Raw genomic sequence first — 25,419 nt, 5'->3', positions numbered from 1 at the left:
ATGAAAAATAATGCATGGTGGCTTTGCTACAAATACAATGTCAACTACATGATCATGCAATGGCAATATGACAAAAGTAATGTATGTCATGATGATGATGATGGAAGTTGCATAGCAATATATCTCGGAATGGCTATGGAAATGCCATGATAGGTAGGTATGGTGGCTGTTTTGAGGAAGATATAAGGAGGTTTACGTGTGATAGAGCGTATCGTATCACGGGGTTTGGATGCACCGACGAAGTTTGCACCAACTATCAAGGTGAGAAAGGGCAATGCACGGTACCGAAGAGGCTAGCAAAGGCGGAAAGGTGAGAGTGCGTATAATCCATGGACTCAACATTAGTCAAGAGAACTCATATACTTATTGCAAAAATTTAGAAGTAATCAAAAATCAAGTACTACGCGCATGCTCCTAGGGGGATAGATTGGTAGGAAAAGACCATCACTCGTCCCCGACCGCCACTCATAAGGATGCACAAGCCAGGTACACTTCATGTTTCAAATTTGTTACACAACTTTAACCATATGTGCATGCTACGGGACTTGCAAACTTCAACACAAGCATTTCTCAAATTCACAATTACTCAACTAGCATGACTTTGATATTATCACCTCCATATCTCAAAACAATTATCAAGCATCAAACTTATCTTAGTATTCAACGCACTCAAAAGAAAGTTTCACATATCTTGAATACCAAGTATATTAACATTAAGCAAATCACCATGCTATTAACGACTCTCAAAATAATCTAAGTGAAGCATGAGAGATCAATAGTTTCTTTAAAACAAATCCACCACCATGCTCTAAAAGATCTAAGTGAAGCACTAGAGTAAAAATTATCACGCTCAAAAAATATAAGTGAAGCACTATGAGCAAAACTATCAAGCTCAAAAGATATAAGTGAAGCACATAGAGTATTCTAACAAATTCCAATTCATGTATGGCTCTCTCAAAAGGTGTGTACAACAAGTATGATTGTGGTAAACTAATAAGCAAAGACGCAAATAATACAAGACGCTCCAAGCAAAACACATATCATGTGGTGAATAAAAATATAGCTCCAAGTAAATTACCGATGGAAGTAGACGAAAGAGGGGATGCCTGCCGGGGCATCCCCAAGCTTTGACTTTTTGGTGTCCTTGGATTATCTTGGGGGTACCATAGGAATCCCCAAGCTTAGGCTCTTGCCACTCCTTGTTCCATAATCCATCAAAAGAATTCACCCAAAACTTGAAAACTTCACAACACAAAACTCAATAGAAATCTCGTGAGCTCCGTTAGAGAAAGAAAACAAAAGACTACTTTAAGGTACTTTAATGAACTCATTCTTTATTAGATCAATTGGTGTTAAACCTACTGTATTCCAACTTCTCTATGGATCACAAACTATTTTACTAGCCATAGATTCATCAAAATAAGCAAACAACACACGCAAAACAGAATCTGTCAAAAACAGAATAGTCTGTAGTAATCTGTAACTAACGCAAACTTCCGGAACTCTAAACATTCTACCAAAATAGGAAGTCCTGGACAATTCGTTTATTGAACATAAGAAAAAAGAATCAACGCAAAATCACATTCCTGTGATTTAAAAAAATTATATTCGTGCGTGCAAAGTTTCTGTTTTTCAGCAGAATCAAATCAACTATCATCGTAGGTTATCCTATAGGTTCTACTTGGCACAAACACTAATTAAAACATAAAACCACATCCAAACAGAAGCTAGATGGATTATTTATTCCTAAACAGAAGCAAAAACAAAAAACAAAAATAAAATTGGGTTGCCTCCCAACAAGTGCTATCGTTTAACGCCCCTAGCTAGGCATAAAAGCAAGGATAGATCTAGGTAGTGCCGTAGTAATAAGATAGATCGGTGAAACTCATTTCATATTCTCTACGTTCGGCAGCAAGTTTTCTTTGAGGCAAGCAAAAGTAATTAAAAGGGCTAAATTTAATAGGGCAAAAATCCCCAAGATCAATTTTAGGAGGTATAGGTTCCTCTTTTGGCCATTCATAATGCACTACCAATTCATCATTATAAGCGTTCTTTTGACAGAACCTTGTGAGTCTATACTCAAGAGAGTATCCTAACTCATTATTTAGAATAGCCAAATCATCATTAAGTTCAGAGATTCTATCAATTAAAATGTTGGTTGGCACCTTTTTTCTAAGGTTTTCATTGAAAGCAACATAGTCAAGAGATTGAAAACGCAAAATTTCTTCTTGATCAAAGAGGATAGATTCTATGGGAGGACGGCCGGCATCCACCCTATAATGCGCAAAGATTTCTTTGGCCTCTTTTATTATAAATCTGAATTCATGAGCCAGAAATATAGTAGCGGCATGCTTAACAGAGGAGTGTTCGATATTAGAAAATTCTAGGAAAATCCTTTGTATAGAAGGGTGCATATGCATAAATTGCCTTTCAAGTTCAATGATAAGCATGGCAATGGCATCCGCAAGACTACTAGTTCTATGAAGAATAGAACTGCCCATAGAGGGCAAAGCACCGACACAAGTAAAGAAATCTTGAATAACTCCTTTTCCAATAATATTACCACTACGATTCGAAATCTTTTTGTATGATGGGTAGGGGATTCTTCAGCAGGATCTTCAGAATTTTCCATGATATTATTATCGCCCATGTCGGCAATAATTTCCCCAATTTCAGACATAATGGCAAGCAAGCAAACTAACACACGAGCAAACAAAAAGGCAACGGGAAAAGAGGAGGAGATTGGGAAAGAGAGGGTTAATAAAACGGCAAGGGTGAAGTGGGGGAGAGGAAAACGAGAGGCAAATGGCAAATAATGTAATGCGAGAGATAGGGATTGTGATGGGTACTTTGTATGGTTGACTTGCTCTTGCGTGAGCCTCCCCGGCAACGACGCCAGAAATTCTTCTTGCTACCTCTTGAGCACTGCGTTGGATTTCCCCGAAGAGGAGAGGATGATGCAGCAAAGTAGCGTAAGTATTTCCCTCAGTTTTTGAGAACCAAGGTATCAATCCAATAGGAGACCATGCACAAGTCCCTCGTACCTACACAAAATGATAGCTCCTCGCAACCAACGCGATTAGGGGTTGTCAATCCCTTCACGGTCACTTACGAGAGTGAGATCTGATAGAGATGATAAATAATATTTTTGGTATTTTTGGTATAAGATGCAAAGTGAAAAGTAAAAGGCAAAGTAAAAACAAAGCAAGTAATAAAGTAATGGATATTGATATGATGAGAATAGACCCGGGGGCCATAGGTTTCACTAGTGGCTTCTCTCAAGAGCATAGATATTCTACGGTGGGTGAACAAATTACTGTTGAGCAATTGACAGAATTGAGCATAGTTATGAGTATATCTAGGTATGATCATGTATATAGGCATCACGTCCGAGACAAGTAGATCGAAACGATTCTGCATCTACTACTATTACTCCACTCATCAACCGCTATCCAGCATGCATCTAGAGTATTAAGTTAAAAACAGAGTAACGCCTTAAGCAAGATGACATGATGTAGAGGGATAAATTCATGCAATATGATAAAAAACCATCTTGTTATCCTCGATGGCAACAATACAATACGTGCCTTGCTGCCCCTTCTGTCACTGGGAAAGGACACCGCAAGATTGAACCCAAAGCTAAGCACTTCTCCCATTGCAAGAACTACCAATCTAGTTGGCCAAACCAAAAGGATAATTCGGAGGGACTTGCAAAGATAATCAATCATACATAAAAGAATTCAGAGAAGATTCAAATATTATTCATAGATAAGCTGGATCATAAACCCACAATTCATCGATCTCAACAAACACACCGCAAAAAGAAGATTACATCGAATAGATCTCCACGAGAGAGGGGGAGAACATTGTATTGAGATCCAAAAAGAGAGAAGAAGCCATCTAGCTACTAGCTATGGACCCGAAGGTCTCAAGTAAACTACTCACACTTCATCGGAGGGGCTATGGTGTTGATGTAGAAGCCCTCCCTGGTGGATGCCCCCTCCGGCGGAGCTCCAGAACAGGCCCCAAGATGGGATCTCGTGGATATAGAAGGTTGCGGCGGTGGAATAAGGTTTTTGGCTCCTGTTCTGATCATTTGGGGATACGTAGGTGTATATAGGAGGAAGGAGTACCTCGGTGGAGCAACAGGGGGGCCACGAGGTAGGGAGGCGCGCCCTAGGGGGGGAGTCCCCCACCGTCGTTACCGCCTCTATTACTTCTTGGAGTAGGTTCCAAGTCTCTTGGATCACGTTCGGTGAGAAAATCACGTTCCCGAAGGTTTCATTCCGTTTGGACTCCGTTTGATATTCCGTTTATTCGAAACACTGAAAAAGGCAAAAAAACAGCAATTCTGGGCTAGGCCTCCGGTTAATAGGTTAGTCCCAAAAATAATATAAAAGTGGAAAATAAAGCCCATTATAGTCCAAAACAGTAGATAAAGTAGCATGGAGCAATCAAAATTATAGATACGTTGGAGATGTATCAGCATCTAGGTCGGATATTATGCTTAGTGTTTGCATGTGTGCCTGATTTCAAGCTACACCGAAGGAATCACACCATAAGGCTGTGAAGCATATCCTTCGATATCTAGCTCACACTCCAACACTTGTATTATGGTATCCCAAGGGATCGTTGTCGGTGTCAAAACCGGCGGATCTCGGGTAGGGGTCCCGAACTATGCGTCTAAGGTCGATGGTAACAGGAGACAGGGGACACGATGTTTACCCAGGTTTGGGCCCTCTCTATGGAGGTAATACCCTACTTCCTACTTGATTGATCTTGATGAATATGAGTATTACAAGAGTTGATCTACCTCGAGATCGATATGGCTAAACCCTAGAAGTCTAGCCTGTATGACTATGATCATCTCCTACGGACTAAACCCTCCGGTTTATATAGACACCGGAGGGGGCTAGGGTTATACAAAGTCGGTTACAGAGAAAGGAATCTACATATCCGAATTGCCAAGCTTGCCTTCCACGCCAAGGACAGTCCCATCCGGGCACGGGAAGAAGTCTTCTATCTTGTATCTTCATAGCCCAACAGTCCGGCCCATGTACATAGTCCGGCTGTCCGAGGACCCCTTAATACAGGACTCTCTCAGTAGCCCCTAAACCAGGCTTCAATGACGAGGTGTCCAGCGTGCAGATTGTCTTCGGCATTGCAAGGCAGGTTCCTTCTCCGAATACTCCAACATAGTCTTCGAACACGGAGAACGTGTCCGGCTCTGCAAAATGAATTCTACATACAATCGTAGAGAGGATAATATTTCACGAGTCCAATCCGCTGACAAATTTTCGTAGCGTGACATCACATCATCGCCCGGCCATTATTCGAACCATTTTTTAGCCTGCCGCTCCATATTTTGAGGTGCGGTTTCATTGGCACGTTTTGTCAAAGCAGAGATCATGTCCCCTCATTGCGGGTTTCTCATCAATACGTGTATTGGTAACCCAACCATTCCGTTGGCATGATTCCTTGGGAATAGGCATGTTTTAAGGCCTAGGAGGGACGTTTTGATATCCATTGCCTTTATAAAGGAGCTAAGACTCGTCCTTCTTCCTTTACGCCAAGCCTTCTCAACCTCTCCCACCTCGAGTTCTAGCACCCAAAGTTCAACCCAATCGCTTCGCGCTTCCCAATCATGTCCAGTCCTAGCCATCAAGGCCGGTGGGTGGCCTCCTCTGTCATAGAGGAGGATATCGTGAAGCTTCGGGAGGCAAGATACCTGACCGTGGAAATCCTCCACAGGCTTCCTGCTCAAGGGCGGGTTATTCCTACTCCTAGATCCAATGAGAGGGTAGTATTCATCTCCCACTTCCTCCGAGGGCTAGGCTTCGCTCTTTATCCCTTCGTCCGAGGGCTCATGTTCTATTACGGACTAGATTTTCATGATCTAGCCACGGATTCTTTCCTTCACATCTCGTCATTCATTATTGTGTGTGAAGCCTTCCACTGTATTCCCACACACTTCGGCTTGTGGCTCAAGACCTTCAATGTGAAGCCGAAGGTAATCGACGGGAAACAGGCAGAGTGCGGCAATGCTGCGGTGAGCAAGCTCGCCAATACAACTTGGCTAAAGGGTTCCTTCACGGAAACATCCGACCTGTGGCAGCGGGAGTGGTTCTACATCACCGAACCCCGTGGCACCAGGTGGGCAGCTGCTCCTGTGTTCTGATCCGGCCCTCCGTTATAGCTCGCGTCATGGATTAATAAGGGGCTGGACTGGGGATCCATTGATGAGGTGCAGATGCTACAAAGCCGCATTCGGAGCCTCATTGAAAAGGACACCAATCTCACCAACGTAATCCAAGTAATGCTAGTCCGGCGGGTCCTACCGTGCCAACGACGGCCTCTCCGCATGTGGGAGTTTAATCCAGAAGGACCATGAATCCTTCAACACCTCTCCGGCGCGACGCTCAGAGGAATGTGGAAATCGTTCTTTGGGACGCAAAAACAATGGCCGGGTACCACAGAGGACATCGGTCTTGACCGCAACCATCCGGATACCCCGATAAGTACTCGACTTCCGAACACCGCTTAGTCAAATTACTCATAACAATATATTGAGAAAATCATGCTCGGCCAGGGCTGGATAAAGAAGGCGGAGAGAATCAGGTGTTCGACCCATCTTCCCGAAGACTCAGCCGATCTGTTGTTAACAAGGATGCTAGCTCCGGCACCCCTCCAAGTGCCGGCAAGGGAAGACAAAGAGGAGAGTGAGGAGGCTCAAGGTGGCCCCCAGTCTGGAGGCACGCCGGACACTTTGTCCGGGGAGATTGGAACTTCTACTTCCGAAAGTGGAAGGGAGGAGCAAACGGACACCCCCTCTCCTCATGGAAAGAAGAGGACCACCTCCGAAGACTTGAAGAGAGAAGCTTCTAAGCGGGGGAATATATCCCGGTCAGGGGGTTCTAGTCCGGGAGGTGACGTTGACACGCAGTCTCTCCATAAGGATAGGCCCTTAGCTGAATTGTAAGTGAACAAGGGTGTTTTAAACATATCCCCTTTTTTCCTGGCTGTGAGGGTAACATTTAAGGTATGTGTTTGCAGTCCGGCACGCATCCTTCCTCAACAGTCCTCCTCTTCGGGGGATCTTCTCCCGAAGATGATGGAGAGCGAGACGCCTCCACCGATCTCCCTGCCTGATAAGGCAGATGACGCTGAGGTGTCGTCCCAGAGGATCTCTCACGAACGAGCAGTGCGAGGGACAGAGAAGACCGGGCCCGAAGGTGATACTTCGGCCGCCCATGGTTCGGGGTGTGCGGCCCCTAAGGGGACCAACAACAAAGGTCCCAGACTATCCCGGTTCCGAGGAACGGTGCAGTGTGCTCTGGATTCGGAGGCGCCGGATACATTGATGGACGCATTGCGACATGCGTCTGTCTAGAGGAGCATAGTACCTTGATGGGTACGGTGGTTGAGAGGGTTCAGACCGCGAAAAGCAGATTGAACGAAGCCTTTACGAGCCTGCTAAGAGGCTTGGAGGTACATAATGTAATATTTTTAATTGTGCTATAAATGCCAAAATGCGCCTGTGTATAGATAGTAGCCCCTGAGACTCTGGTTGGCGTCCAAAGGGAGGCGATCAGAGGATCAAGAAATATATTCCTATGAAATGATCCGACTAATTGAAACACAGGCTGTTACATCCGTGGCGACTGCCCGAGCTATAGAGATTGAACATGTGAAGCAGAAAGTTGATGTGGTGGATGATGACATCACGCTTATGAACAGACGGCTCGACGAGGCACAAGGTATGTCTTTGAGGCGCTCAGTATATGCAATTATTATGATATGAGCATGACACTGAGAAATTGTATACTGAAATATGCATGACTGTAGATAGTGCCGCCGCAGTTGAAACCCTTCGGTCTGAGCTTGCCCGGGCCAAGGAACAGGCCAGGATGGGTAATGCGGCTGCCAAAAAGGCAGCCGCCGAATTAAAGGCCGAACAGGCTGCTCGGCGCCAGTGCGAAGAGAGAATATCTACTATGGCGCTTGAGCTAAAGGATGCCGCTAGCCGATGCCAATATCTTGAGAAAGATAACAAAGCCAAAGCGGCTGATCTGGACAAGGCCTTACAAGAGGTAAGAGAAGCACGGTCCAAGTCTAGAGCAGCTCGGGAGGAGATCCGACAAGCTGGGGAGATCGCGGCTGGTAAGCCCTTCTTACTGCAAACTAAGTTTGGTGATCCGAAGTATGCCCCGCTTAATCAAATGTGGAGTTATCTAGACGCATTTTTGGACTTGCCGAAGTGTGTTGCCGATGCGACTCAGTTTTTCCACGCGCAAGAAGGACATGCGACGGAAAAGTTATTCTGGTCGCAATTTAACGTGTCAAAGGTCCGCTATTGAATGAACAGATGGCCCAGTGGGCCGAGCTCCACAAGATATCCGGATCCGCCAAGAAGGACGTCATAGTCCGGCTGTGGCCGACTGAGCCAATTCTGAATAGCTATTTCGGTTTGGTGCGGCGACTTGTTGAAGCGGTGCTGCATATGGACGCTGTGAAGCGGTCAACATGCATAGAAGGTGCACGGATGGCCCTTGCCCGTGTTAAGATGTATTGGGCAAAGATGAAGGCCACCGATATTGTGGCGAAAAGTCCACCCGAGGGCAAGGACCATAACACGCCAGAGCATTACTTTGAGACCGTCCTGGAGGGTGCCCGCTAGGTCAGTGCTCGAAAGGTATTATGTTCGAGTGAATTGTACCAAAATTGTAACGACAATATTATGATATACTTAAGGCTATGTTTTTATACTTTTGCCCGAAAAGTTTTGGTGCCTTCTGTGTAGCCGTGTTTTTGTATATATATATATATAATCTGAAAGTTAACAAGTCGTCGGCTTCAGCCCCCTCGCGTATAACGCGGGGGTGTGCGGAAAAGAACTTGATCACACTTGACCCAACGTCGTGGTCCATTAAGGAGGTGTTAGTGCGGCGAACCAGGCAATCGGACTATAGGGCTTTAACACTTTCACTTAGCCATAGGAGTTTGACGGTGGGTCTACTATATAACCCCTGGTATGTACGCAGCTATCCGAATACGATGCGTTTACACAAGTGACTAGAAGAACGGTCCATCATTTAATACAGAGGGAATCGTGAAGATTCCAATGAGTCATCGAGTGGTTGACCAGCTCTCGTCGCATCATGACAGTCAGTTTTCGGCTTTCTCTACTAAGGTGCTCATCCGGATGAACCAGGACACAATCGCAGTAGTTCTCCCTTTACTACCTTAGCCGATATAGCAGAACGTAAGGTAGTAAGAACAGGAGCCGGGCAACCCAACTATTGACCAAAGACATGATTCAAAGTTGATGCATATAAGGCCAAACTCACGACGCTAAACACTCCCTGAAGGTGTTCGGACTTTTAAAGGTATACCGAGCCGAATACAGCCCCTGGTAATGGACCCTGGTGTCAAGGCACGAGTGGCAATATGACATTAGGAGAGGACGCAGGTGGTGAGAGAATAAGTCTCCAAACATAATATGGACCAATCTGCTTCTATAATATCCCCTTCTAGTATGGCGAGCCGTGTGTTTACAGATAATGCCGATAACTTCCTAGGACATTGTACATGCCAGAAAAGTACGAAACAAAAAGAGATAAAAAGGTTTACGTAGGGCCTTAATCTAAAAAGAAACCTTAGTGCGGGGCTGATGTCTACTACACAACCTTCTTCTTGTAGACGTTGTTAGGCCCGCAAGTGCACAGATTTGTAGGACAGTAGCAAATTTCCCTCAAGTGGATGACCTAAGGTTTATCAATCCGTGGGAGGCGTAGGATGAAGATGGTCTCTCTCAAACAACCCTGCAACCAAATAACAAAGAGTCTCTTGTGTCCCCAACACACCCAATACAATGGTAAATTGTATAGGTGCACTAGTTCGGCGAAGAGATGGTGATACAAGTGCAATATGGATGGTAGATATAGGTATTTGTAATCTGAAAATATAAAAACAGCAAGCTAACTAATGATAAAAGTGAGCACAAACGGTATTGCAATGATAGGAAACAAGGCCTAGGGTTCATACTTTCACTAGTGCATGTTCTCTCAACAATAATAACATAGTTGGATCACATAACTATCCCTCAACATGCAGCAAAGAGTCACTCCAAAGTCACTAATAGCGGAGAACAAACGAAGAGATTATGGTAGGGTACGAAACCACCTCAAAGTTATTCTTTCCAATCAATCCGTTGGGCTATTCCTATAAGTGTCACAAACAACCCTAGAGTTCGTACTAGAATAACACCTTAAGACACAAATCAACCAAAACCCTAATGTCACCTAGATACTCCAATGTCACCTCAAGTATCCGTGGGCATGATTATACGATATGCATCACACAGTCTCAATTCATCTATTCAAACCAACACATATAACCTCAAAGAGTGCCCCAAAGTTTCTACCGGAGAATCACGACGAAAACGTGTGCCAACCCCTATGCATAGGTTCCCAATGTCACGAAACCCGCAAGTTGATCACCAAAACATACATCAAGTGGCATGTGATATCCCATTGTCACCACAGATACGCACAGCAAGACATACATCAAGTGTTCTCAAATCTTTAAAGACTCAATCCGATAAGATTACTCCAAGGCGAAAACTCAATTCATTACAAGAGAGTATAGGGGGAGAAGAAACATAAGATCCAACTATAATAGCAAAGCTCACGATACATCAAGATCGTATCACCTCAAGAACACGAGAGAGAGAGATCAAACACATAGCTACTGGTACATACCCTCAGCCCTGAGGGTGAACTACTCCCTCCTCGTCATGGAGAGTGCCGGGATGATGAAGATGGCCACCGGTGATGGGTTCCCCCTCTGGCAGGGTGCCGGAATGGGCTCCCGAGAGGTTTTTGGTGGCTACAGAGGCTTGCGGCGGCGGAACTCCCAATCTATCTTCTGTTCTAGAAGTTTTAGGGTACGTAGGTATATATGGGTGCAGGGGGTACGTCGGTGGAGCTTCAGGGGCCCCACAAGGCAGGGGGGCGCTTCCTAGGGGGGTGGGTGCGCCCCCCACCCTCGTGACCAGCTCCCGTATCTTCTGACATAGAGTCCAAGTCTATCCGGTGGCTTTCCTTCCAAAAATAACTTCTCTAGTTGATTTCGTTCCGTTTTGACTCCGTCTGATATTCCTTTTCCTCGAAACACTGAAATAGGCATAAAACAGAAAATCTGGGCTGGGCCTCCGGCTAATAGGTTAGTCCCAAAAATAATATAAAGTGGATAATAAAGCCCAATATTGCCCAAAACAGTAGATAATATAGCATGGAGCAATCAAAAATTATAGATACGTTGGAGACGTATCAAGCATCCCCAAGCTTAATTCCTGCTCGTCCTCGAGTAGGTAAATGATAAAAACAGAATTCTTGATGTGGAATGCTACCTAGCATAATTCTCAATATAATTTTCTTTATTGTGGCATGAATATTCAGATCTGAAAGATTCAAGACAAAAGTTCATATTGACATAAAAATAATAATACTTCAAGCATACTAATCAAAGCAATCATGTCTTCTCAAAATAGCATGACAAAAGAAGGTTCATCCCTACAAAATCATATAGTTAGGCTATGCTTCATTTTTGTCACACAAAGATGTTCCCAACTTCTATATCCCCGATGACAAGCCAAGCAATTGTTTCATACTTAAATAATCTCAAACTTTTTCAACCTTCACGCAATACATGAGCGTGAGCCATGGATATAGCACTATGGGTGGAATAGAATATGATGATGGGGATTGTGTGGAGAAGACAAAAAGAGAGAAAGTCTCACATTGACGAGGATAATCAACGGGCTATGGAGATGCCCATCAATTGATGTCAACATGAGGAGTAGGGATTGCCATGCAACGGATGCACTAGATCTATGAATGCTCAACAAAAGAAAACTAGTGGGTGTGCATCCAACTCGTTTGCTCATGAAGACCTAGGGCATTTGAGGAAGCCCATCGTAGGAATATACAAGCCAAGTTCTATAATGAAAAATTCCCACTAGTATAAAAAGACAACTTATGAGACTCACTACATGAAGAACAAGGTGCTACTTGGAAGCACAATATATGAGACTCACTATATGAAGAACAAGGTGCTACTTTGAAGCACAAGTGTGGAAAAAGAGATAGTAGCATTACCCTTTTTATTTATTTTCTTTTTTTTTCCTTTTTTTTCTTTTTTGGGCCTTTTTTTTTCTTTTGGCCTTTCTTTTTTTTCTCTTTTTTTTCTTTTTGGGCAATGCTCTAATAATGATGATCATCATACTTCTATTGATTACAACTTATGAATTACAACTCGAAACTAGAACAAGATATGACTCTATATGAATGCCTCCGGCGGTGTACCGGGATGGTGCAATGAATCAAGAGTGACATGTATGAAAAATAATTCATGGTGGCTTTTCTACAAATACAATGTCAACTACATGATCATGCAATGGCAATATGACAAAAGTAATGTATGTCATGATGATGATAAACGGATCGGTGGAAAGTTGCATGAAAATATATCTCGGAATGGCTATGGAAATGCCATAATAGGTAGGTATGGTGGCTGTTTTGAGGAAGATATAAGGAGGTTTATGTGTTATAGAGCGTATCGTATCAAGGGGTTTGGATGCACCGGCGAAGTTTGCACCAACTCTCAAGGTGAGAAAGGGCAATGCACGGTACCGAAGAGGCTAGAAATGGTGGAAAGGTAAAAGTGCGTATAATCCATGGACTCAACATTAGTCAAAAGAACTCATATACTTATTGCAAAAATTTAGAAGTCATCAAAAATCAAGCACTACGCGCAGGCTCCTAGGGGGATAGATTGGTAGGAAAAGACCATCGCTCGTCCCCGACCGCCACTCATAAGGATGCACAAGCCAGGTACACTTCATGTTTCAAATTTGTTACACAACTTTAACCATACGTGCATGTTACGGGACTTGCTAACTTCAACACAAGCATTCTTTAAATTCATAATCACCCAACTAGCATGACTTTAATATCACCATCTTTATATCTCAAAACAATCATCAAGCATCAAACTTTTCTTAGTATTCAACACACTCATAAGAATTCTTACAAATCTTTTATGCTTAGCATATTATGATTATTTAAACAAATTACCATGCTATTTAAGACTCTCAAAATAATATAAGTTAAGCATGAGAGTTCATATATTTCTTAAAAATAAAGCTACCACAATGCTCTAAAAGATATAAGTGATGCACTAGAGCAAATGACAAACTACTCCGAAAGATATAAGTGAAGATCAATGAGTAGTCGAATAATTGTGAAACTATGTGAAGACTCTCCCATTTAATAATTTCAGATCTTGATACTTTATGAAAACAGCAAGCAAAGCTAAAGAAAACTACATTGCAAGGATAGCACAACTCAAGTGAAGAAGCAAAAACTTAGGCTCAACCGATACTAACCGATAGTTGTTGAAGAAGAAAGGTGGGATGCCTACCGGGGCATCCCCAAGCTTAGATGCTTGAGACTTCTTGAAATATTATCTTGGGGTGCCTTGGGAATCCCCAAGCTTGAAATTTTGTGTCTTCTTAATTCCTCTCATATCATGGTTTCTCTTTTTATCAAAAGCTTCATCCCAACAAGAACTCGTGAGATAGGTTAGTATAAACCAATGCAAAACCTTATCATTTCCTACTGTAAAAAATCACTAAAATTATTATTCAACATTGCATACTAAATGGCTCTGCATATTTAATACTCCTAACCTCAAATAGAATCATTAAACAAGCAAACATATGCAAACATAACAGCAATCTGTCAAAACAGTACAGTCTGTAAAGAATGCAAGATTCATCATACTTCCCTAACTCCAAAAATTATGAAATAAAATTTCCACTGTAGTAAATTTATCATATCTCATTATGCAAAAGCTTTAAACATTATATCATGCTCTGACTTTTCTAGGGAATTTTTGCAACAGCGGTAAACTATCTGTTTTCAAACAGCAACATGTAAACTAGCAAAATAAGCATGGCAAAGGCTATCCTTGACTTTTTTATTGAAACTAAAGATGCAAAACATTATTCTAAATAACAAAAAGCAAATACTAACAAAAGAAAATGACGCTCCAAGCAAAACACATATCATGTGGTGAATAAAAATATAGCTCCAAGTAAAGTTACCGATGAACGAAGAAGAAAGAGGGGATGCCTTCCGGGGCATCCGCAAGCTTAGGCTCTTGGTTGTCCTTGAATATTACCTTGGGGTGCCTTGGGCACCCCCAAGCTTAGTCTCTTACCAATCCTTATTCCATAGTCCATCGAATCTTTACCCAAAACTTGAAAACTCCACAACACAAAACTCAACAGAAAACTCGTAAGCTCCGTTAGTGAAAGAAAACAAAACCACCACATAAGGTACTGTAATGAACTCATTCTAAATTCATATTGGTGTAACATCTAATGTATTCCAACTTCTCTATGGTTCATACCACTTAATACTAGCCATAGATTCATCAAAATAAGCAAACAACACATAGAAAACAGAATCTGTCAAAAACAGAACAGTCTGTAGTAATCTGTATCAAACGTATACTTATGGAACTCCAAAAATTCTCCTAAATTAGGAAGTCCTAAGAAATGCTTGTGCCAATCCAGAGCAAAAAGAATAAGATCAAAATCACGTTTCTGTGAATTAACAAAACTAAATTACTGGGTGCAAAAGTTTCTGATTTTCAGCAGGATCAACACAACTATCACCGTAAGCTATCCTAAAGGTCTTACTTGGCACTTTATTGAAACAAAAGCTATAAAACATGATTACTACAGTAGCATAATCATGTGGACACACAAAAACAGTAAGGGTAAATATTGGGTTGTCTCCCAACAAGCACTTTTCTTTAATGCCTTCCTAGCTAGGCATGATGATGGCAATGATGCTCACGTAAAAGATAAGAATTGAAACATAACGGGAGCATCATGAAGCATATGACTAGCACATTTAAGCCTAAGCCACTTCCTATGCATAGGGATTTTGTGAGCAAACAACTTATGAGAACAATAATCAACTAGTATAGTGAAGTCAAACAAGCATAGCTTCAAGATTTTAAGCACATAGAGAGGAAACTTGATATTATTGCAATTCCTACAAGCATATATTCCTCTCTCATAATAATTTTCAGTAGCATCATGAATGAATTCAACAATATAACCAGCACCTAAAGCATTCTTTTCATGATCTACAAGCATATAATTTTTACTACTCTCCACATAAACAAAATTCTTCTCATGAATAATAGTGGGAGCAAACTCAACAAAATAATTATCATGTGAGGCATAATCCAATTGAAAGCTAAAATCATGATGACAAGTTTCATGGTTATCATTATTCTTTAAAGCATACGTGTCATCACAATAATCATCATAGATAGGAGGCATGCTTTCATCATAGTGAATTTGCTCATCAAAGCTTGGGGGACAAAAAATATCATCTTCATCATAGTGAATTTGCTCATCAAAGCTTGTGGCTTTGCATATCATTAGCATCATGGATATTCAAGGAATTCATACTAACAACATTGCAATCATGCTCATCATTCACATATTTCATGCCAAGCATTCTATGTAATATTTCTTCTAGCACTTTGGCACAATTTTCCTTTCCATCATACTCACGAATGATATTAAAAAGGTGAAGCGTATGAGATAAACTCAATTCCATTTTTTTTGTAATTTTCTTTTTTAGACTAACTAGTGCTAAAACAAGCAACAAAAAGATTCGATTGCAAGATCTAAAGATATACCTTCACTTACCTAGCCTCCCCGGCAACGGCGCCAGAAAAGAGCTTGATGTCTACTACACAACCTTCTTCTTGTAGACGTTGTAATATGGATGGTAGATATAGGTATTTGTAATCTGAAAATATAAAAACAGCAAGGTAACTAATGATAAAAGTGAGCACAAACGGTATTGCAATGATAGGAAACAAGGCCTAGGGTTCATACTTTCACTAGTGCATGTTCTCTCAACAATAATAACATAGTTGGATCACATAACTATCCCTCAACATGCAACAAAGTGTCACTCCAAAGTCACTAATAGCAGAGAACAAACGAAGAGATTATGGTAGGGTACGAAACCACCTCAAAGTTATTCTTTCCAATCAATCCGTTGGGCTATTCCTATAAGTGTCACAAACAGCCCTAGGATTCGTACTAGAATAACACCTTAAGACACAAATCAACCAAAACCCTAATGTCACCTAGATACTCAAATGTCACCTCAAGTATCCATGGGCATGATTATACGATATGCATCACACAATCTCAATTCATCTATTCAAACCAACACATAGAATCTCAAAGAGTGCCCCAAAGTTTCTACCGGAGAATCACGACGAAAACGTGTGCCAACCCCTATGCATAGGTTCCCAATGTCACGAAACCCGCAAGTTGATCACCAAAACATACATCAAGTGGCACGTGATATCCCATTGTCACCACAGATACGCATGACAAGACATACATCAAGTGTTCTCAAATCTTTAAAGACTCAATCCGATAAGATTACTCCAAGGGGAAAACTCAATTCATTACAAGAGAGTAAAGGGGGAGAAGAAACATAAGATCCAACTATAATAGCAAAGCTCACGATACATCAAGATCGTATCACCTCAAGAACACGAGAGAGAGAGATCAAACACATAGCTACTGGTACATACCCTCAGCCCCGAGGGTGAACTACTCCCTCCTCGTCATGGAGAGCGCCGGGATGATGAAGATGGCCACCGGTGATGGGTTCCCCCTCTGGCAGGGTGCCGGAACGGGCTCCCGAGAGGTTTTTGGTGGCTACAGAGGCTTGCAGCGGCGGAACTCCCAATCTATCTTTTGTTCTAGAAGTTTTAGGGTACGTAGGTATATATGGGTGCAAGGGGTACGTCGGTGGAGCTTCAGGGGCCCCACGAGGCAGGGGGGCGCTTCCTAGGGGGGTGGGTGCGCCCCCCACCCTCGTGACCAGCTCCCGTATCTTCTGACGTAGAGTCCAAGTCTATCCGGTGGCTTTCCTTCCAAAAATAACTTCTCCAGTTGATTTCGTTCCGTTTTGACTCCGTCTGATATTCCTTTTCCTCGAAACACTAAAATAGGCATAAAACAACAAATCTGGGCTGGGCCTCCGGTTAATAGGTTAGTCCCAAAAATAATATAAAGTGGATAATAAAGCCCAATATTGCCCAAAACAGTAGATAATATAGCATGGAGCAATAAAAAATTATAGATACGTTGGAGACGTATCAGGGGCCCTACTGCACGTCTGCGCCGTTTTCTCCTTTGTGATGTGTCCTTGAAGAGGGTAGTGTGATGGCCATCTGTAAAAAAAATACTGGAAAAGAAAATCCAGTGTGGCCATACATGAAGTTTGTTTGATGAACCTTGAAAGGTGATTGTAGAGTTTGAATAGGGTCAAGCCGAACTATGGACTATTTGTGTGCAGTGTGCCCCCAGTGCTGCCCAAGGGATTTTAAGGATGTACTTGTGTATACGAGGTACATATGTTGTCGCCTTATGGGGCAGTCGATGGGAGCATAACTGCTAATCAAGCTCGGGTTTATCTGAGTTGCCGCGCTGAGGCATACTCCGGACACGTTTAGCTGTGTCTACGGTCTTAACGACAGCTGATCTGTTTGGCTTGAGTAGGCCATTTTGTACTTCGGCTGCTAAGGTCGCAGTATCCTTCTCCGTACGGAGAGAGCGCTCCATATTTCCACTGACCGTGATGACGCCACGTGGTCCAGGCATTTTGAGTTTTAAATAGGCATAATGCAGGACAATGTTAAAACGGGCGAAGGCCATTCTTCCAAGTAGTGCATGATAGCCACTTCGGAACGGAGCTATGTCAAAGATTAGCTCTTCGCTTCGAAAGTTATCGGGAGAGCCGAATACAACTTCCAATGTTAAAGAGCCCGTGTAGCGGGCTTCTACGCACGGTATAACTCCTTTGAAGGTCATGCTGCTTGGATTGATTCTTGACGGGTCTATCCCCAGTTTGCTGACAGTGTCCTGATATATCAGATTTAGTCTGCTGCCGCCGTCCATGAGGACTCGAGTGAGATGGTAACCATCGATTATTGGTTTGAGCACTAGGGCAGCCGAACCCCCATGACTGATACTGGTCGGATGATCCCTGTGATCAAAGGTGATCGGACACGCCGCCCATGGGTTGAATTTGGGGGCGACAGGCTCAACGACATAGACATCTCGGAGTGTGCGTTTGTGCTCCCTTCTTGGGATGTGAGTGATGTATATCATGTTCACTGTTTTGATCTCCGGTGGAAATTTCTTCTGTCCCCCTGTGTTCGGCTGGCAAGATTCATCCTCGTCTTCGCTCTGAGGTCCCCTCCCCTTGTGTTCGGCGGTGAGCTTGCCAGCCTGCTTGAAGACCCAACAACTGCGGTTGGTATGGTTCGCGGGTTTGGCGGGGGTGCCATGGATCTGGCAATTCCTGTCTAGTATTTTGTCTGGGCTGGATGGACCATCTTTGTTTCCTTTAAATGGTTTCTCCCGCTGACCGGGTTTGGAGCCACTAAATCCGGCATTTACTGCTGTATCATCTGGGCTTTCCTCATTGTTTCGACATTTGTTTTTGTTACGTCATGGCTTTCCATTGCCATCCCTGACTCCGGATGTGCCAGGTTCGCTGGTGCTGCTACGGGCCAACCAACTGTCGTCGCCCACGCAAAAACGGGTCATGAGTGCAGTTAGGGCTGCCATTGTCCTTGGCTTTTCTTAGCCAAGGTGTCTAGCTAGCCATTCGTCCCGGACACTATGCTTAAAAGCTTCTAAGGTTTTGGTGTCCGGACAATCGATGATTTGGTTCTTCTTAGTGAGAAACCGGTTCCAAAGCTTTCGGACTAATTCCCCGTGTTGCTGGATTATGTGACTTAGATCGTTAGCGTCCGGGGGCCGGACATAAGTCCCTCAAAAATTGGCTCGAAAGTCATCCTCAAGTTCTTCCCAACTTCCAATGGAATTTTTTGGGAGGTTTTTCAGCCAGTGCCGAGCTGGTCCTTTCAGCTTGAGGGGTAAGTATTTGATGGCGTGGAGATCATCTCCGCGGGCCATATGGATGTGAAGAATAAAGTCTTCTATCCAGACCGCCGAATCCATAGTTCCATCATATGCATCGATGTTTACGGGTTTAAACCCTTCTGGAAATTTGTGATCCAACACCTCATCGGTGAAGCACAGAGGGTGCGCAGTGCCCCTGTATTTGACTGTGTCATGGGGTGAGTTCGACGGTTGTGGGGTTCGGTATCAGCTCCGAACTGGTATATGACCGGTATATTTGGCCTGATTGCCACAATCCCGTGTGGGGGCATGGTCTCTAGATCCGTAGATGGATCTGGTTTTATCGTCCTTTTTGTCCAGGTCCTCACGTAGATCGTGTTTCTGGTCCTGAGCCGCAACCTCCCTTCCTTTACTGGGAGGGGGTGCGGGCTTGTGTGCGGCATTACTAGCCGCTCTGTCTCGACCACGAGGTGGTCGGTCCGGCTTGTCGGCCATATTGATTTTTGGCGGTATAGGCACAATAGGCTCGTCATCGAATTCGGGCAGCAGCTTACGCTTAGGATAGCCCTTTGTTTGGCGATTACAACCGTATTTTTCCTCAGCGTCTAGCAGTTCATTCCATCTGTCATTGAGCGTATCCTGTGCGGTTTTAAGCCGCTTCTTCTGCTTCTTCAGGCTCCTTGCAGTGGCGATAAGCCTTTGGTGGAGTCATTCTTGTTCTATGGGTTCTTCTGGGATGATAAAATCATCGTCGCCCAAGTTGATATCCTCTTCGCAGATAGGTTGATAATTGCTATCTTCGGCATCGTTGTGGTCAGACAACACACCCGGACTGTGCTCGCCATCCCGTCGCACGTCCTGCTCCAACGCTGAGTCTGCGGGGTCCTTGGCTTGATCCGGATTATCCCCGTCGTCCATGACAATGTTTTTGTTTTTCCCTTTGCCGAATCGAGATCGGCACTTCTAATGCCGACGCTTGGGAGGTTCATCGACGGGCACATCATTATCGCTGTCGGCCTCCTTCTCTTTAAGTGTGTACACCATGTATATATCATATGATGATGTGGCCGTCCACCACCCTATGGGTGGTGGTTTTTGTGCCTGCTCTTCTCCGGCATCGCCGTCCATGCCGTCGATGCTTTCAGAGCCGTAATCAAGCGTGTCGGTTAAGTCTTCGACGGTGGCTATGTAGTGGGTGGTGGGTGGGAAGTGAAATTCCCCATCATCAGCTTCCAACTCAAGCCGGATATAATTCGGCTGAGAGCCACCGGATAAGGAGAGGGCTTTTAATGATCTTAGCACATCGCTGAAGGGTGAGTGCCGGAAGATGTCCACGGAGCTGAACTCAACGATCGGCGCTCGATCAGATTCGATGGGTGCGGATGCATGCAGTTCGGAACCCATGGACGGAGACGAATCTGATGTTTCGATAACACAGGGTCCGCTTGAGGTTGGATCTATGTGCGGCTCTATTGCCGCTGAGTCTACAACCTCCATGGCGGGGTTAAGATCCCATCCTCGGACGATGCAATCTGCTCCGGATCTAGGTCCAGAGCGGGTACACGCGTTGTCCCTTGTGTCACATCCCTAGTTCTGGTATGCTCTGAGCTAGCTAGTCATGTGTTGCATCATGTTTAAATTCTTTTGAAATTGAAATGGGGACTGATCAAACCCTAGCACCAGATCAAATCAAATAGGTTCAACTAAAATATTTTCAATGAACCCAAAATGCCCTTCAAAAATGTTCATCATCTTTGCCTTGGCCTAGAACCTCTGAAAAAAATGATGCACAAATTTCTAGGTCATCCAAAGGTCACTGGATTAAATCTTATGTTATTTGAATTTGGGCATTTAAATGTTAGTAAATATTTTAAATGCCCAAATAATCCTAAACTGAAATGTTCCATGTTGGATATATTCTATACAGTGGGCATGTGTAGTTTGGTGATTTTTGAAAGGGTATAGGTATTTTTAGAAAAGGCACAAAGATTACAGAAAAATAGAAAACTGAAACAAAAGAAGAGAGAGAGAGAAAGGAACTTACCTGGCCTTACCTCACCTGTGCAGCCACCTGGCGACCCAAGTGGCCGGCCCAGCCGACCTGGCCCCCTCCCCTGTCGTCTTCCTCCTTTGCCAAGAGGATGGGCGCGTGGCCGACGCACGCCGACGCACGCCCGGCCACCTCCTGCTTGCCGCTTCACCCTGGCCTCTTCGGGTGACGCCACGCAGCCCCCCTGACCTCTCTCTCACTCTCCCCGAGCTTCCCCCCTCCTCTTCTCTCTTTCCTCCCGTGCTTCAGTGCCCTCGTCGCCGCCGCTCGCTGTTGTCGTGGCCACAGCCACTGCCTTGTCTCGCCGAAGCGCTCAGAAGCTCTGCCTCGACCCCCTCTTCCTCCCCACCGAGCCACGCCCCACCGGAAGCCCTGCAACGTCGTCCCCGACCTTGTCTTCAACCTCTGACCGCCGACGAACTCACCGGGGATTCGCGAGCTCCAGCCCCTCCCTAGCCTCATTGTTACCTTTGCTGGATTCACCGTGAGCCCCTGCCCCTTTCCCCTCTCTCCCCGTGCTCGTCCATGCCTTCTAACCACCGTGGCCATCAGAGCCGACAGCTTCTCGCCGCCGTTCATGTCGCCACCGCGACTACGGCCGTGCAAGCACGCGCTCGAGCTCACCGCTGCACTCGCTGCACTCCCGCGAGTCGATCACGACCATCCACAGCTCCGGACATGCCCCATAACGCGCAAACTGCCGTTGGCCGAACTCCGTCCGCCGCCGCGAGTTCGCTTCCGACGAGCTCGGTCCACCCCAGCTGCTACCGCTTGCCCCGATAGATGCGCGTGAACGCCAGCTCCCCGTAGAGCCTCTCCGCCGCTCGTTTGGTCGCCTGAGCTGCGATTCCGAGCACCTCCGCCGTCTCTGGCATCGCCGGCGACGAACCATGGACGAAGTCCGGCGAGGTTGACTCATTTGACCTGGGGTTTGACCCCCCAGGGTCACTGACGTGTGGGCCCGTCTATGTTAACCTTTAGTTAGATTTAGATTAGTGCTAATTAACCCTGACAGTTAGTTTAGACACTGACCAGTGGGCCCAGGCCCTAATTAACCTAGGCTAGTGCTAACGTAACACTAACTAACTCTGTTAGTTAGCTGTTACACTGACATGTGGGTCCCAGCCGTCAGGTTTGACCTGGGCTGGCGCCTTTGACCTGATGACGTCACCCCGACATCATGCTGATGCAGTTAATCTTTTTCTGTATTTATTCTTATTCTGGAAATTCCAGAAAATGCCCTAAACTTCTAAAAATCATAGAAAATAATCTATAACTCAGAATGAAACATGCATGCTAAAGCAACTTAAACCTATTGTTTATATCAAAACATGATAATGCACTTTATAAAGTCATAGTTTGAGTTTGAACTTGAACCTTGGGTTCAAAATAACTCAAACCCATCTGGTTGTAGCTGCATTAGGCCAAACCACAGCATATTGCCATGTCATGATCATGCATCATATTGTGCATTGCATTGATTGTGTTTCCTACTGTGTTGCCGGTATTTGTTCCCTCTCAGTAGACGTGTTTCGATGATGAGTTTGATGACACCGATGAAGAGCTATATCATCTTCACAAGTGTCAAGCAAGCAAAACCCCCTTGTTCCTTCCGATACAATCCCACTCTCTCGCTTCTGCTCTCTTTTACTGCATTAGGACAACAATGATTCATCTGCTACTTGCTGCAATACTTGAACCCCTTATCCTTTGCATGACATGTCATTGCCACAGTAAATAGATGAAACCCACTAGCATGAGTAGGAGTTGTTTGAGCCCTGATGTGCCTACTCATTCATGCTTGTTTGTCATGCCTGCTACTGCTTAGAGTTGAGTCAGATCTGATTCATCAGGGATGAATTGGAATGGTGTTGAACATGTCCTACTGTGTGTGAAGACGATTTGATAAAGGTAGCGGTGAGAGGCCATGTAGGAGTACAAGTACATGGTGGGTTGTCTCATTGAAGCCATCCTCAAGAACCGAGTTCTGTGTTTGTGATCCATGAAACAGTTACTACCACGCATTGGGCCCGAAACCAATGGACCCTCTCGGCTTCTTAATCACCCTTGTCCTCTATCCAGGAGTTGCAAGTAGTTTCTGGTGTTTGTAGTATGCTGGAGGCCGTGGGCAGCGCTGAACCGAGGGGTGGGGTGTGATGCGGTAGGCACGTGGCACGGTGTACCGGGCGCCCGTTTGGTGTCTCGGGAACCCTGCACACATCGTTCAGGGCCGTATGTGGAAACCTCGGCCGGACTCCCTGCGGATGGAACCTGAATAGGCGGTAAACCTGAACTAGAGACTTGAGTGTTTAGGTAGGCCATGGTCGACACCCTTGTTGTGCTTCCGCTTTAAGGTTGCCGAGTACATGTTGTGTAAACGACGGTAAGTGGTGAGAGCGTGTGTGAAGAAGTACACCCCTGCAGGGTTAACATCATCTATTAGAATAGCCGCGTCCGCGGTAACGGACCTCTGGGTTGCCTATACAGTTCATAGACAAGTGAAAGTGGATACTCTAAAATACGCAAGATAAGCGTGAGTGCTATGGATGGCAATCTCGTAGGGAGACGGGAGCGGATCCATAGTGGTGTATTGATATGGTGAATATGTGGACTCGAGTGCGCCACCTCAAAAGAGTTACTTGTAGTCGTAGTTCAGGATAGCCATCGAGTCAAAGCTGTCTTGCTGCAGTTAAACCCCACCATCCCCTTTGTTGATACTGATGCATATGTAGTTAGTTCTGATGTAAGTCTTGTCGTGGTTCTAAGTCTGATAGTAGAATGGGGGGTAGGTATGGAGGGGCAAGATCCTAGCTATGGAGCAGTTGTACAGACAAGGGATTTACGAGTTCAGGCCCTTCTCGGAGGAAGTAACAGCCCTACGTCTCGGAGCCCGAAGGCGGTCGACTGGATTATGTGTGCGTAGGTTACAGGGGTGTGAACCCTTTACACTGAGGAGGGGGGTGGCTTATATAGTCTCTGCCAGACCCCTCCGGCCCTCAGTTATGTAGGGTTTAAAGTACATTAAGGCCAGGCATTACCTGTAACGCCTTACATAAAGTATCATCATGGCCATAAAGACTATTTAATTACAGACCGTTTGGATACAGAGTGGTTCTTAATCTCCTGGTGGTCGAGTGAGTCTTCATGGTCGAGTGTCTTCGAGTCCATCGAGTGGAATCCCTCTTGGTCGACTGGAAGGTAGTTTCTTCTGAAGATGTCCTTGGGGAGGGTACTTTGGACAGGCCCGTGACCCTACACCAGGTACATGACTTCATCATTAGCCCCCGAATGGATCAACGTTTGAATGGGGAAGGAGTTGATAACCTTCCGACTTGTTTTTGTGTTCTGAGTATGTCTCATCTTGGATCAATGACCTTTTTAACGATGGCAGCAACTTTTCTTTCAGTCGCCTTGATCCATTCTTTCTTCTGTCGAGTGAACTTTTGAACTTGGTGAACTTCCGAGCGACGGATCGTAGGAAATCTACCGTCTGACAGGTTGATCCGCTGTTAGCGGATTTTATGGGATCCGAATTTTCGGGAAGCGCGCGAAGCGGGGCGGACCGTGGTACTCGGATGGGATAAGGTGTAGACGCCTCGATTTCCGCACCGCCTTTTTCGCCACGTATCACGCGTGCGCGACTGTTTCGGGATGTGACAGGACCGCCCGAGCCTACTTGTTAGCCACTCTGAAGTGTCCTTATATAAGGCGCCGGGCGAGGGTTTTTGAACAGTGCTTCCTCATTCCCCTCTCTGTCCTCTTCACCTCCGCCCGCTGTGCCTGCTCTCGCCTCCTCCCATCCACTCCTCGCGCGCTTTGCCGGCGACAATGGTGAAGGAGAAGACAACGGCCTTGGAGCGCGTGAAGAAGGCAACGGCGACGGGAAAAGCGAAGGGAAGAGCGTCCAGTCGGGGCGGATTTTCGTCGAGGTCCCGCCTGCCGCAAGGTTGGGTCCAAGGGGATTGGATCCGCTCGACCATCACCGAGCCGGATCTCAATGACCTGGCTAGCGAGGGTCTGATCTCCCACGGGTCAGCAAGGCTTCCGGGGACCGAGTGGCAACCGTAGCCGCAAGAGGGTGAGTGCGTTTTCTGAGCCACTCATGTAGATCGTGGATTCTCTCTGCCGCCGAGTATTTTCTTCCGAGGGTTTCTGAACTTCTTTGGGGCGCAACTCCACCATTTCACTCCCAATTCCATTGCCTGTCTTGCTGCTTTCGTGTCCATGTGCGAGAACTTCCTGGGTTGTCGACCGCACTAGGGTCTCTTTAAGCACATATTCACCTGTCGCTCACAGACGGTGAAAAAGGCGAGTCCGGATG

At 45.1% G+C, this 25,419-nt stretch overlaps 1 pseudogene; it reads right to left on the bottom strand.

Annotated features, from left to right (window-relative positions):
• The window catches only part of LOC123114740 (protein SOSEKI 5-like), a 43,836-nt pseudogene extending 21,863 nt beyond the window's left edge, over nucleotides 1–21,973 (bottom strand).
• Between the last annotated feature and the right edge of the window lie 3,446 nt (nucleotides 21,974–25,419).

Source organism: Triticum aestivum, chromosome 5B, assembly GCF_018294505.1.
Source record: "Triticum aestivum cultivar Chinese Spring chromosome 5B, IWGSC CS RefSeq v2.1, whole genome shotgun sequence".
NCBI lineage: Eukaryota > Viridiplantae > Streptophyta > Magnoliopsida > Poales > Poaceae > Triticum > Triticum aestivum.
This window is presented reverse-complemented; position numbering and strand designations above follow the sequence as displayed.